General features: G+C 40.6%; 1 protein-coding gene across 2 annotated transcripts in view; it reads left to right on the top strand.

The window, feature by feature from the left end:
- Positions 1–14,300, top strand: part of LOC136834885 (uncharacterized) — a 29,863-nt gene extending 15,563 nt beyond the window's left edge. For both annotated transcript variants that reach the window (XR_010851909.1, XM_067097703.1), the window contains one exon: positions 13,229–14,300. The gene's annotated coding sequence lies outside the window, so the exon portion shown is untranslated. The remainder of the gene's footprint in view (positions 1–13,228) is intronic.
- Positions 14,301–14,578: the final 278 nt, after the last annotated feature.

The raw sequence follows: 14,578 nt of genomic DNA on the forward strand, positions 1-14,578 counted from the left end.
TCTCTCTCTTTCGCGTGTCTTGAAAAGATAACATTTTAATCTTCCGCTGTTGCCGATATTCACCAAAAGATGGCATCAGTGCAGCTTTTACAGTCAAAATGACTTGATATTTCCCCGCTGAAGAAAGGATAGGCCACCACCTGGTCATGGTTTAAGTTTCATGGGCCGCGGCTCATACAGCATAATACCGAGACCACCGAAAGATAGATTAATTTTGGGTGGCCTTGATTATACGCTGTAGCAGCTGTACACAAAACTCGATTGCGCATTTTTTACTCGTTTTATTTTTTTGACTTGACGAAACAAAAAATGAAAAAAAAGTTAGAATGTATCGTGTTTTCAAGTCAATAGGGAGTCCACGCCAGCAGAACGTCATGCGGTTGGAGCGAAAAAACACGACAGTTTCATTAAAATGGCCCAGGGCCAGGCGTCTGCCGGTGCCAAAAAAAAAAAAAAAGTATTACGATGTTGCACTTTTTGCAAAAAATGTGCAACGGGTTTTTGGGAAAAAATAGGACGCTATTAAAATAGTGGACTGGCACACTGTACTGAAGTAGACAAGGGATTACTTATATATTATATATATAAAGAATCATCTGGACTTTCTCTCACTTTGTTAAATACGCTTGTCACTGCAAAGCCCAATATCCAAATGGACCTATTGAAGAAATTCTGACGTCAGTAGCAGGATTCGAATCCGTGACAGGATTAGGTGCTATCCACGGGAGTAAGTGCTATCCACTGAAGTGAGTGCTATCCAAAAGAGTATGTGGTATGCATGGGAGTAGGTGCTATCCACGGGAGTAAGTGCTATCCACGGGAGTAAGTGCTATCCACGGGAGTATATGCTATACACAGGAGTAAGTGCTATCTACGGGAGTAAGTGCTATCCACAAGAGTAAGTGCTATCCACGGGAGTACCTGCTATCTACGGGAGTAAGTGCTATCCACGGGAGTACCTGCTATCTACGGGAGTAAGTGCTATCCACGGGAGTACATGCTATCTACAGTAGTAAGTGCTATCCACTGGGGCACATGCTATCTACGGGAGTAAGTGCTATCTACAGGAATAAGTGCTATCCATGGGAGTAGATGCTATCTACGGGAGTAAGTACTATCCACGGGAGTACATGCTATCTACAGTAGTAAATGCTATCCACGGGAGTACATGCTATCTACGGGAATAAGTGCCATTTACAGGAATAAGGCTATCCATGGGAGTAGCTGCTATCCACGGGAGTAAGCGCCATCCACAGGAGTAGGTGCTATCCACAGCAGCATTCACTGCTATCCAAAGGACTGGCATGGATCCCGAAGAATAATTGACCACCTATCTGGCACCTCCTGAAGGACTTGGAAACCATCTCGATCTGGGTTTACGGCGTCAGGAGGAAGGAAGAGGCAGAGGAGAAGAAGAAGGCGCCGCAGATCGCCTTCAATCTAATAAGGACGAGGAGCTTCGAGGCGTCTTATTGCCAGTGCTTCCTCCCTCTTGCAATTCCATTAGGTTTGATCTTTCGCCGTTATTCTCTCTCTCTCTCTCTCTCTCTCTCTCTCTCATTTTGCCGCTCAAGGATTTGGTTAACGTTTAAGTGATTATAAAGTCTCTCTCTCTCTCTCTCTCTCTCTCTCTCTCTCTCTCTCTCTCTCATCCCGTTGCCGGTTAGGAATTTTGGGTAGCGGTTAACTAATTATAAAGTCTCTCTCTCTCTCTCTCTCTCTCTCTCTCTCTCTCTCTCTCTCTCTCTCTCTCTCTCTCTCATTTTGCAGCTCAAGGATTTTGGGTAGGTAGGAGCAGACGTTAAAGAACGGATTACCGTCCCTGTGTCACCAGGAGGGGTGAGATTAATGACACTCCCTCCCCCTCCCCCTCTCCCTCTCCTAGCATTTTAATATACCGAAGGATTAGCGAAATAAAAGTCGATTAATTTCAGCTCTTTTTTTTTTGGGGGGGGGCTTTTATTTATCATTAGTCAAATGACATTAAGTCTTAATTGTCGTTTGATAAATCGGGAGTCTGAGTATCACTTGTAATCTCCCTAATAGATCTCTCTCTCTCTCTCTCTCTCTCTCTCTCTCTCTCTCTCTCTCTCTCTCTCTCTCTCTCTAGGCTTCGTTAATCTCCAGGTTAATCCTTCAGTCAAATCTCGCCCCCGCCCAACTCCAACCCCCCTTTATATATTTAAGGATTTATCTCCCCCAGCGGAAAGGTTCGATTTTGGGCTCCAGAAAAGGTTAGTTTAGGGATACCGTACTCACTCTGGCCAGCTAATGAATCAGGCGTCAGTCACCATACTATATATATATATATATATATATATATATATATATATATATATATATATATATATATATATATATATATATATATATATATAAATTATATATATACATATATATCATCGATTCAGGTATTTTCTGTCGTTGACAGAAAGCTCAAATAATTAACTCGTTATTGAAAAAACCTATTCAATTTTTTATCTATTTACCAACATGAATACCTTCTTACCCGGTTAGATCATGCCATGGACTATATACGAAAAGAAGTGAAAAATTCAATACTTTTTAATCTAATAAAAGAAAGAATGTTTTTCATGATTTTAAAACATTTCAGAGATGAAGGGCAAAGCTTCCTATAAGTGTTCGTGTCCATTACGAAATTACTCAAGTGTACACGTTCCCTTTGATCCCAGAATGTGATTTGTAGGTATTTTTCCTTACTTTATGATGCATGTGAGGGAAAAAAAAATTTTGGGAATTTTATATCCAAAGCATAATTCCCCTTTGATGGAGAATTTTTTACATAAACAGATTTTATCTCTTAGACGTGAGTCAGAGAGAGAGAGAGAGAGAGAGAGAGAGAGAGAGAGAGAGAGAGTGAGATCAAAATTATATCCATACATACATGCATATATATGTATGCATATATACGAGTATATGTATAAATATATGTGTGTATATATTACATACATATATATATATATACATGTATGTATAAATATCATTGTACCTCTCTCTCTCTCTCTCTCTCTCTCTCTCTCTCTCTCTCTCTCTCTCTCTCTCTCTCTCGTCTAAGAGATATAATCTATCTAAGGGAAAATCTGTTTATGTAAAAAATTCTCCATCAAAGAGGAATTATGCTTAGGATATAAAATTCCCAGAATTTTCTTCTCCCTCACATGCATTACAAAGTGAGAAAAAATACTCACAAATCACATTCTGGGATCAAAGGGAATTTGTACACTTAAGTAATTTCGTAATGAACACGAATACTTATAGGAAGCTTTGCCCTTCAAATCTAAAATGTATTAAAATTATGAAAAACATTTTTTTTATTGGAGTTAAAAAGGAATTATTTTTTTCATTTCTTTTCGTATACATTCTATGACATGATCTAATTGGGTAATAAGGTATTCATGTCAGTAAATAGAGAGAAAATTGAGTAAGTCTTGTTAATAACGAGTATAATTTCTTAAGCTTTCTGTCAACAGAAAATACCTGAATCGATGATATATAATACTGAGGCTAGAGGGCTGCAGTTTGGCATGTGGCCCACCCCCTTGTGGGGCCTGCACTTCACAGCCTCACTTTTGTTTACCCAGTAAGGTCATCAGCCAATAATGGAGCATCCTCACAATTAGGTTCTTGTGCCTCACCCGTGCCTCCTGTACCACGTGGTGGCTGCCGACCTTTCCCTCTAATCGAAGGTGCAGCAGCAGGGCCCATCTCGCTCAGGGTTCCCACATATTACATCACTGGGCCCTGGCTCTCTTTCCCTCGAAGGCTTACAGTTGTTTTCCCCTTCGTAGACACTGGACATTGTTCTCATCAAGCCAATGGCGATTTGTGGACAGAAAAGTTCTTGCAATGAAAGTGTCGGTGGTGGCCTCGGCTACTTGGTACAGAATAAGTCATAGATATTGACAATATATATAAATATATAATATATATATATATATATATATATATATATATATATATATATATATATAAATATATATAATATATATATATATATATATATATATATATATATAATATATGTAATGTTCATTTATTTATTATTCTTCTGTTTATATCTGTTATTGATCTAAGAAGATTACTTCTTTATAGATGTTGAGCTTTCTAACTTTATGTAGTAGCGTAGATTTCCCCAGGAGGTCTTAAGAAGACACAATGGATTTTCTTTCTTCATTAGCACCAAAGAAATAACCTTACAATAGAAGTACAAGGTGATATGCAGTACAAATATAGGGTGAGTCCATGTGAGCCTGTCTTCTTTATCAACCCACAAGAGGTGAGGCTTGCAACCTCACACCTTCTTCTTTGTGCCTTAGCTGCTCCTTCTCTGCTCTGCTCTCTGCTGTCTTCTCTGCTGTGCCTCCCCAGGACTGGACTTCATAAGGATTTTTGAGAGTTTCTTGTCCTGGTTTCGGTCCTGCCCTGTAGATGTTTAATTGGTTAGGCTAATCAAAAGACAGCCCAATTTGGGTGGATTTCTGGAAAATGCACCTCCTTCAAAGGAGGTGCAATGACGTACCCGGAACCTATGGAAACCAATGGCTATTTATCCCACCAAGGCCACCATGCGTTTTATTACGAATTCCACGTGATTACGAACTCGATTAAGAGCTGTCACAATGGCTTCGTGACCACGACACAATCATAACACGTACCCGTGTTTTGCTTTTCTAATCACGACATGGTTTTGCTGTTCTAGTGCTATTTTACAAACCTCTTTGTTCCTGAGTTCTGGCCTTGTGGTAACGGCATAGCCAAAACACAGGAATGTTTTGAAATTCTCTCTCTCTCTCTCTCTCTCTCTCTCTCTCTCTCTCTCTCTCTCTCTCTCTCTCTCTCTCTGTTCGTTTCTTCCAAATCTCTCTCTCCCTTCTTCTCTTGACTATCAATGTCTAACAGTGGAAGGTCTCTCTCTCTCTCTCTCTCTCTCTCTCTCTCTCTCTCTCTCTCTCTCTCTCTCTCTCTCTCTCTCTCTCTCTCTCGTTATTTTGATTAATACTTAGAATATTCAGAATTCCTAGTTATCACTACATATCTATATACATATACATATACATATATATATATATATATATATATATATATATATATATATATATATATATATATATATATATATATTATGCATATATATATATACATATATATGTGTGAATATATATATTTATATATATTGTCAATATCTATGACTTAATCTGTACCAAGTAGCTGAGGTCACTACTGGTACTTTTTTTGCAAGAACTTTTCTGTTCACAAATCGCCATTGGCTTGATGAGAATAATGTCCAGTGTCAACAAAGGGGAAAACAACTGTAAGCCTTTGAGGGAAAGAGAGCCAGAGCCCAGTGATGTAATATGTGGGAACCCTGAGCAAGATGGGCCCTGCTGCTGCACCTTCGATTAGACGGAAAGGTCGGCAGCCACCATGTGGTACAGGAGGCACTGCTGAGGCACAAGAACCTAATTGTGGGGATTCTCCATCATTGGGTGACAATCTTATTGGCTAAACAAAGGTGAGGATGTGAAGTGCAGGCCCCACAGTGGGTGGGACCCTTTAATGTATGCACCCCACAGGTGCACCTGGGCTCAGCTTGCAAGGTCGACAGCCACCACGTGATAAAGGAGGCACTGGTGACGCACAAGCACTTAATTGTGAGGTTGCTCCATTATTGGCTGCTGACCTTATTGGCTAAACAAAGGTGAGGCTGTGAAGTGCAGGCCCCACAGGGGGTGGGACCCTGTGAGGCATGCACCCCACATCTGCACTTTGGCTCAGCTTGCAAGGTCGGCAGCCACCATGTGGTGCAGGAGGCACTTGTGGGGCTCAAACACTAATTGTGAGGATGCTCCATTATTGGCTGCTGACCTTATTGGCTAAACAAAGGTGAGGCTGTGAAGTGCAGGCCCCACAGGGGGTGAGACCCTGTGAGGCATGCACCACACAGCTGCACCTTGGCTCAGCGTGCAAGGTCAACAGCCACCACATGGTACACGAGGCACTGGCACCTTGGCTCAGCTTGCAAGGTCAACAGCCACCACGTGGTACACGAGGCACTGGCACCTTGGCTCAGCTTGCAAGGTCGACAGCCACCACGTGGTACACAAGGCACTGGCACCTTGGCTCAGCTTGCAAGGTCGACAGCCACCACGGCACTGGCACCTGGCTCACACAAGGCACTGGCACCACTGGCTCAGCTTGCAAGGTCGACAGCCACCACGGTCGACAGGCACCCACCATGTGGTACACAACTGGTGAGGCACCTAATTGTGAGGCGCTCCATTGGCTGCAGCTTGCAAACAAAGGTCGACAGCCACCACTTTGGCTCAGCATGGAAAGTCAGCAGCCACCACGTGGTACAGGAGGCACTGGTGAGGCACAAGCACTTAACTGTGAGGTTGCTCCATTATTGGCTGCTGACCTTATTGGCTAAACAAATGTGAGGCTGTGAAGTGCAGGCCCCACAGGGGGTGGGACCCTGTGAGGCATGCACCCCACATCTGCATTTTGGCTCAGCTTGCAAAGTCGGCAGCCACCACGTGGTGCAGGAGGCACTGGTGAGGCTCAAACACTAATTGTGAGGATGATCCGTTACTGGCCGCTGACGTTATTGGCTAAACATAGGTGAGGCTGTGAAGTGCAGGCCATAGCTGCACTTTGGCTCAGCATGCGAGGTTGTCAGCCACCACGTGGTACACTAGGCACTGGTGAGGCTCAAGCACATGATAGTGAGGGGGCTCAGTGACTGACTGCTGACCTTGCAGGTCAGGCCGAGGTAAGGCAGAGGAGTGCATGTAGCACAAAGGGGGTGGGGGAGTAGGGGGGATGTGCATGCCACAGGGTGGGGGAACCCTGTGGTTATCATGTGCAAACCTTGTGCAACATGCACTCCACTGCTGCACCTCGGTTTGACTTGCAAGGTCAGTAGCCAGTCACTGAGCCCTCTGAATATCACGTGCTTGGCTCAGCAAGCAAGGTCAGCAGCCACAACATGGCACAGGAGGCACTGGTGAGGCACAAGCACTTAATTGTGAGGATGCTCCATTATTGGCTGCTGACCTTATTGGCTAAACAAAGGTGAGGCTGTGAAGTGCAGGCTCCACAGGGGGTGGGACCCTGAGAGACATGTACCCCACTGGTTCACCTTGGCTCAGTGTGCAAGGTCGACTGCCACCAAGTGGTACATGAGGCACTGGTGAGGCTCAAGCACGTTGTACTGAGGGGGCTCTGTGACTGGCTGCTGACCTTGCAGGTCAGACCGAGGCAAGGCAGCGGAGTGCATGTAGCACAAAGGGGGTGGAAGCACATGCCACAGGGTGGGGGGAACCCTGTGGAAGTCATGTGCAAACCTTGTGCAACATGCACTCCACTGCTGTACCTTGGATTGACCTACAGGGTTGGCAGCCGATCACGGAACACCCATACTACAGGTGCTTTTGCCTCACTTGTGTTACCTCTGTCACAAATTCTTGGTTACCACTGTATCGAGAGCACCCTTCTGGTCACTTCCTGCTTCAGAAGCCGAAACCTCCTCGCATGTACCACTGAGTCCTGGTCACCACTCAGTCAGCAAATGCTTCCTTCCTCAGAGGCAGACGTCACAGCATAAAGTTAGTTTAAATCTTCTCTTGAATTTTCCGGTTCTGATTCTTTAGGAACACATTCTTTATCTTTTGGCATTAGAGCTAGTTTTTGGAGCTTGGCTTGGTACATCAAAAATTCTAGTGCCTTCCTCATCATTGGATTATTTTTATGGAGGAGCATCTGTTCAAATTGATCATTCGTTAGCCGATACGAATTTTCCATCCTCTTTTCTTGTTCAGCCAAATGTCCCGGCTCAGAACCATTCTTCAGTAAACCTTCCCTCTTCTTCATAATACCCCATGCCTCAGACCATGAGCAAAATGGAATTTCTTGAAGAATGTTCGTTATCTCTCTTTTTTCCTTCATAGAAGTCACCAACATTATATACGAATTTGTAACTCGTGTTAGGACATTGCCCACATCCGTGTAGCCCTCCCTGTCATAGAAATTGAAACTTCCATACTTTCCAATCCACTCCTTGATAAAATTTTGGTATAATAGCTGAACATCATGTTTCTTAGCCCATGGAGGGCATTGCAGAACCTGGTAAGGATCATATGATCTCAAGATAACATCCATCCTTTGTTTAAGAATCATTTTCTGCCACTTGTTAAGATCATCAAATTTCAGATGGGGCTTTTTGGAATGGCTATAGGCCTTCGTTTCACGAGCTTTGGTCTCCAAAAAGAGATCACCGCATGGAAAATCAGGTGGAAACATTCCTTGATGAGCCAGTGGTTTATCCTTTCTGGCCTCCTTCTTGTTCTTCTTATTCTTTTTCCTATCTTTCTCCAGGACAAAATCTGGTAAATATATTGCTTGATTGTTGTAATCAGCATCCTGCGTAGCATTCTTCTTCATCTTATTATCCTTGTTTGGCTGAGGAGGAGACAAAAACAGTGGTTTATGCTTCCTGGCCTTTTTCTTCTCCTCTGGTTTCTTTTCCAGCTTCTTCTGGTTTTCCTTTAGATTTGGCAGGCAACATTTCCTTACTCGTGCCATCTCAGCGAGCCTCTCTGCTCCCGTCAGCGTTCTCAGCTTTCCGACGTGTCCCATGATGTGAAACTTGTCGTCGTAAGTGGAGAGTTTGGCAGCCCTTAAGTCCTCCAGCTTTTGTATCAGCAATTGGATCATCACTTCTGCTTCATTTTTAGCCTCCTTCTCCTGGCCTTTTTTCTTTCCTCCCTTCTTTCCTCTTCTCCATTTCCTTGCATTTTTTGCGATTAATAGTTCTTCACAGTCTTCTTCTGAGCCTTCGCTCTCATTTTCATCTGACTCTTCACTGTCAGATCTTTCCTCTGGGCCTTTGCTCTCATCTTCATCTGACTCTTCACTGTCAGATCTTTCTTCTGAGTCTTCATTTTCATCTTCCTCTGATTCATCAGTGTCACTTTCCTCACCAGGATCTGTGCCTTCTCCTAATTCTTGCGTATCTGATACGCCATCATGTTCGTCTGAAACTGCCTCTTGAACTTGGCCCTCAACGTCGTGGTTTTGATTAGCATCCGCAGCTGTTTCCTCAGAAGGCCTGTGTCCGTACATAATGTCCTCAGCCATGCAAGTTAGATCCGACCACTGCTTTGTCAAGCAATCTCTCTTCTCATTCTGCTTCTCTCCTTCAGTTTCTGTGCCCTCATGCTCCTCCCTTGCTATGAGTTCTAACTCGACGTTCCTTTGAGCAATCCCGTGCAGAAGCGTCGTCAATATGCGTTTATCTTGCATCCTTAACACTTCTTCCTGCTTCTGCTGGCGTTCTCTGGCATATTTTTCTGCCTTCTCCTTTTCTTTCAAAAGTTCCTTCTGTGCATTCAAGAGGATTTCCAGCTCCCTTACTCGGACTGATAAATTTTTATTGTCCATCTCCTTCTTCTGGAGTTCCTCTCGAAGGTCATCTTCCTGTTGCCTGAGCCTCTTGATCTCTTCCTCCTTGTGCTGTACCTCCTGCTGCCACCTCTTTTCAATTTCTACCTTTGTATCTTTAGCCTCTTTCCATAACTTTTCCATATCGTTCACGCAACAGAGGGCATTTTCTAATTTCTCTTCCGCAATCTCTTTTTCTTTCCTCATTTTCTCTTCCTTAGTCAACAAATCCTGGATCTGATGTTCTTTTTCTTCCAAAATCCTCTGCATATCCTCCTTGCTGTTAAGGGCATCTAATAATCTCCCTTGCAGACACTCATTCTCAGTTTCAAGGTTTTCTTCTTTGACCACCAGAGCTAGTATTTTTCGATTCATCTCGTTAGCTGCTGCGTTGGATTCTTTGACTTTGGTCTTGAAATCCTCCTGAAGGTCCATGTAGTCCGCAACAACACATTCATTGTCCTTTCTGAGTTTTTGCAGTTCGTCCTCTAGGTCTTTCAGGGTCTTCTTGTACTGATAGTATTTCTTCCAGGCCACGAACCCGAGGGAGATCACAGTAGCAATTCCAGTAGTGGCAGCGGCACCAAAACATCCTGTCCAACAGCCGCCAATGTTGGAGGTTGTGATAATTCCCTCGTGTTCCATTTCCTTTATTACAGGTAAACCGACGTCCAAAGTCGGTCCAGCAATGTGTGATCCGCAGTAGGAAAAACGATCTCGTATAAGAGTAGCCAGTAATCTAAGTAAGATTCCAAGTAGAACAAATTCGTACAACAACTCAATGTTGATAGCCATTGCGTTATGAAGTTCAAAGCACTTGAGAAAAGGTTAGTTTCAGGATATGCCGCTCGATCGAAATATCCCCAGATGGCTCCAGGATGGATCCACAAAGAGCTTCTGAGACTGGGAATCCTCCCTGGCTCTCTCTGTCTCTGACTCTCTCCGTTCCAGCCTGCGAAGGGACGGAACTACTGTACGTTCTGCTCTCGGAATTCTTCGAGGGCTTCTCCCGGAGAAGAGAGAGCTCCGCCATTAATCCAGATGGAAGACTGGAACCTGAAGACATCCGGATCCTTCGTCGAAACAAAGTTGAAATAAGGAGGGATCCTGAAGACTTTTCTTTAACGCTTTCTGTCGAAACTGCTCATCGTCTTATTTCAGAGTAGGAATTTTCTCATTTCTTCACATCAACAGTTGAATTACTTGTTTAACTTCAAGGCTTATTTTCCTTTAATCTGCAAGATTTTTCTTTACTTGCAATACGTAGACAAAAATTTGCAGTTTTTTATCATTCATCACATGAACGTATTACTGAATGAAATTGAATATTATCATTGGCCGATCTTTTCTGCAAATAATCTTCGCTTTGAAACGACATATGTCTCCAAAAACGTATTAATAAATCGAGATTTTAAGCAGTGATTCTCTCTCTCTCTCTCTCTCTCTCTCTCTCTCTCTCTCTCTCTCTCTCTTTATATATCTATATATATATATATATATATATATATATATATATATATATATATATATATATATATATATATATATATATATATATATATATATATATATATATATATATATATATATATATATATATATATATATATATATGTACTATATATATATATATGTATATATGTATGTATGTATGTGTATGTATGTATATATTCATATATATATACATATACATATATTTATATTTATTCATGTATGCATGTATATATATATATGTGTGTGTGTATGTATGTATGTATGTGTTTATATATATTTTCAGAGCTTGTAATTTCTACAGTCCAAGTCAGCAGGTTTCCACCTTTCCTTAACTCTACCTTGTTTTATTTTTTTGTTTTATCTTCATTTCAGCTTCTCCTTCTCTCCGTTTCCTCCTTACGTTCCCTCACTCCCTTCCCTCATGTCCGTGGCTATTGGCTGGAATCCTTTCCGCTGAACCCTCCATTCCAAAATCCCTCCATTCAAAAATCCCTCCATTCTAAAATCTCTCCATTCCAAAATCCCTCCATTCCAAAATCAATCCCTCCATTCTAAAATCCCTCCATTCCAAAATCCCTCCATTCTAAAATCTCTCCATTCCAAAATCCCTCCATTCCAAAATCAATCCCTCCATTCTAAAATCCCTCCATTCCAAAATCCCTCCATTCAAAAATCCCTCCATTCTAAAATCTCTCCATTCCAAAACCCCTCCATTCCAAAATCAATCCCTCCATTCTAAAATCCCTCCATTCCAAAATCCCTCCCTCCATTCTAAAATCCCTCCATTCCAAAATCCCTCCATTCAAAAATCCCTCCATTCTAAAATCCCTCCATTCTAAAATCTCTCCATTCCAAAATCAATCCCTCCATTCTAAAATCCCTCCATTCCAAAATCCCTCCATTCTAAAATCTCTCCATTCCAAAATCTCTCTATTCCAAAATCAATCCCTCCATTCCAAAATCCCTCCATTCCAAAATCCCTCCATTCTAAAATCCATTCTAAAATCCAGCAAGTAAAAAATGTGCCGAAGTTTTTTCTGTATATCGCATAATCAAGGCCACCGAAAATAGATCCATCTTTCGGTGTTCTAGGTATAATGCTGTATGAGCTGCGGCCCATGAAACTTTAACCATGGCCCGGTGGTGGCGTGTCCTATATTGTTGCCAGTAGCAAGATTATGGCTAACTTTAACCTTAAATAAAATAAAAACTACTGAGGCTACAGGGCTGCAATTAGCTATGTTTGATGATTGGAGGGTGGATGATCAACATACCAATTTGCAGCCCTCTAGCCACCGTAGTTCTTAAGATCTGGGGGGCGGACAGGAAAAGTGCGGACAGAATAAAGTGCGGACGGGCAGACTAAGCCGGCGCAATAGATTGTTTTTACAGAAAGCTTAAAATAAAATTTACCGCCAGCATTCAGAAACTCACTACTGGCTGACCTGGACCGAAGGCTGCATAATGAAGGCATTTGCTCGGGGAGAGAAACGCCGTTGAATACAAGAGGCAATTAGCCAGGTCATTTCACTAAGACGCTGCTGCCAGCGCTGCTGAAGGACTTCTGCATTCCGGGGAAGGGTCAGGGAATGAGAGAGAGAGAGAGAGAGAGAGAGAGAGAGAGAGAGAGAGAGAGAGAGAACTAGGTGGACCTGGTGGCGTGTTATTAGCTTTTAGACTGTGTGGTGTTTTCATGACTCCTTCCATAAGATTATATATATATATATATATATATATATATATATATATATATATATATATATATATATATTTATATAAATATATATATATATATATATATATATATATATTTATATATATATATATATATATATGTGTTATATATATACTACATATGTGTATATATATATATATATATATATATATATATATATATATATATAAATATATATATATATATAAATATATATATATATTATATATATATATATATATATTTATATATATATATATATATATATATATATATATATATGTTTTATATATATATATATATTTATATATATATATATATATATATATTTTATATATATATATACTGTATATATATTATATATATTTATATTTATATATAAATATATATATATACATATATATATATATATATATATATATATATATATATATATTTTTTATTTATATGAAAATATATATATTATATATATCTACATATATGTATTATATATATATATATATATATATATATATATATATATCAGTTACTAATTAAAGACATTGTTTGTATTTGCAGGGACCAATTCATAATAAACAGGGAAAGAATTATTTTAATCAAATGCAAATTTAAGCTGTAAACAGCAACTGCTAGAGACGGACAGAGACAGACAGCCTTCAAATACAGCAAAAAAAAATTGTACATAATTTCCTGCATTCAAATTCTGTAAGTTAAGGAGTGCAAAGCTAGTATGCTAATAATTTCCCCATTCTAAGACAAATTTCATTAAGATTAATGAATGGTAATCAACGAATAAGAATTAATAATAGATAAGGAGAAAGGAACAAAATGTATTCATTACATATGTTTTACTTCAGCTCTTGCATAATTCCTCTTTCCGTCTTTCCCAAACCTCTGCTCTCCTTGCAAGAGGAAACGAAAAATGTCCGTCTAGTTACAGTATTTACGACCGAGAGAAGAAGAGTCTGGTCCTTTTCTTCGGTCCTTTGAAGACCTCTTAAAGTTTTCGATCCTAATCCCCAGAGAGTAGAGCGGATCAAAGCCTCTTCTCTCTCTCTCTCTCTCTCTCTCTCTCTCTCTCTCTCTCTCTCTCTCTCTCTCCCCAAGGCTCTTGTACAGGACCTCTGCTACAGTGTCCTTCCTTGCTAAGGACTGCTTTTCAATCCTGCAAAGTTTAGGAGCGGTCGTTTCACAGGCAGGATTCCTAGCCTGCCCTGAGTCTCCCTCCTCTTGGGATGTGAAAGAAAGTACAAGAGAGTCGTTCCAGCCGTCTTAGATTTTATCAAATGTTATTTATCAGCTACGTTTCGGCAATGGCTTATATACTAAAGGCTTCTCATTTATCAATTCTCTAATTAGCTGTTTTATCACTGGCTGACTTTGTATTTACTAAGCCGTTAACTATACTCTGTCTTTTTATTCATGAATGAATATTTGCTGTTGTTTGCAAGGTTTTATTTAACTTGACTTCTGTATATGTCTGTCTGTCGTCAAATTTTGTAACTCCATTTTCGACCTGTTCCCTTTGCCCGATGGACTTGAACTTGTGCATGGTTACTCAATCCCGGTGACAATACAACCTTACATGATCAGTAGGTCAGCAGTGACCTCTAGTGACCCTACAGTAGCCTCTCCCAGTATCTCAGGATTTGTATAAAACTCCGTATTTTTCACAGCTTCTTTGACTCAGTAAATAACTTTACGGGCTTTTCAGATATTCTTTGACTCGACAGGATATCAATTTCGTAGCAACAGTCATAAATCGGTTACAATTTCTGTCAAAACTAAAAACTATAAAATAAACAAATATAAAAAAAATCATTTTTAAGACATGTTTTTAATAAAATGCACTAAAAAATGGAAAATAAACCTTTTGAAAGACACCCGGATTTTCTTACTGTTAATCAT

Source organism: Macrobrachium rosenbergii, chromosome 54 (genome assembly GCF_040412425.1).
Source record: "Macrobrachium rosenbergii isolate ZJJX-2024 chromosome 54, ASM4041242v1, whole genome shotgun sequence".
In the NCBI taxonomy this organism is placed as follows: Eukaryota; Metazoa; Arthropoda; class Malacostraca; order Decapoda; family Palaemonidae; genus Macrobrachium; species Macrobrachium rosenbergii.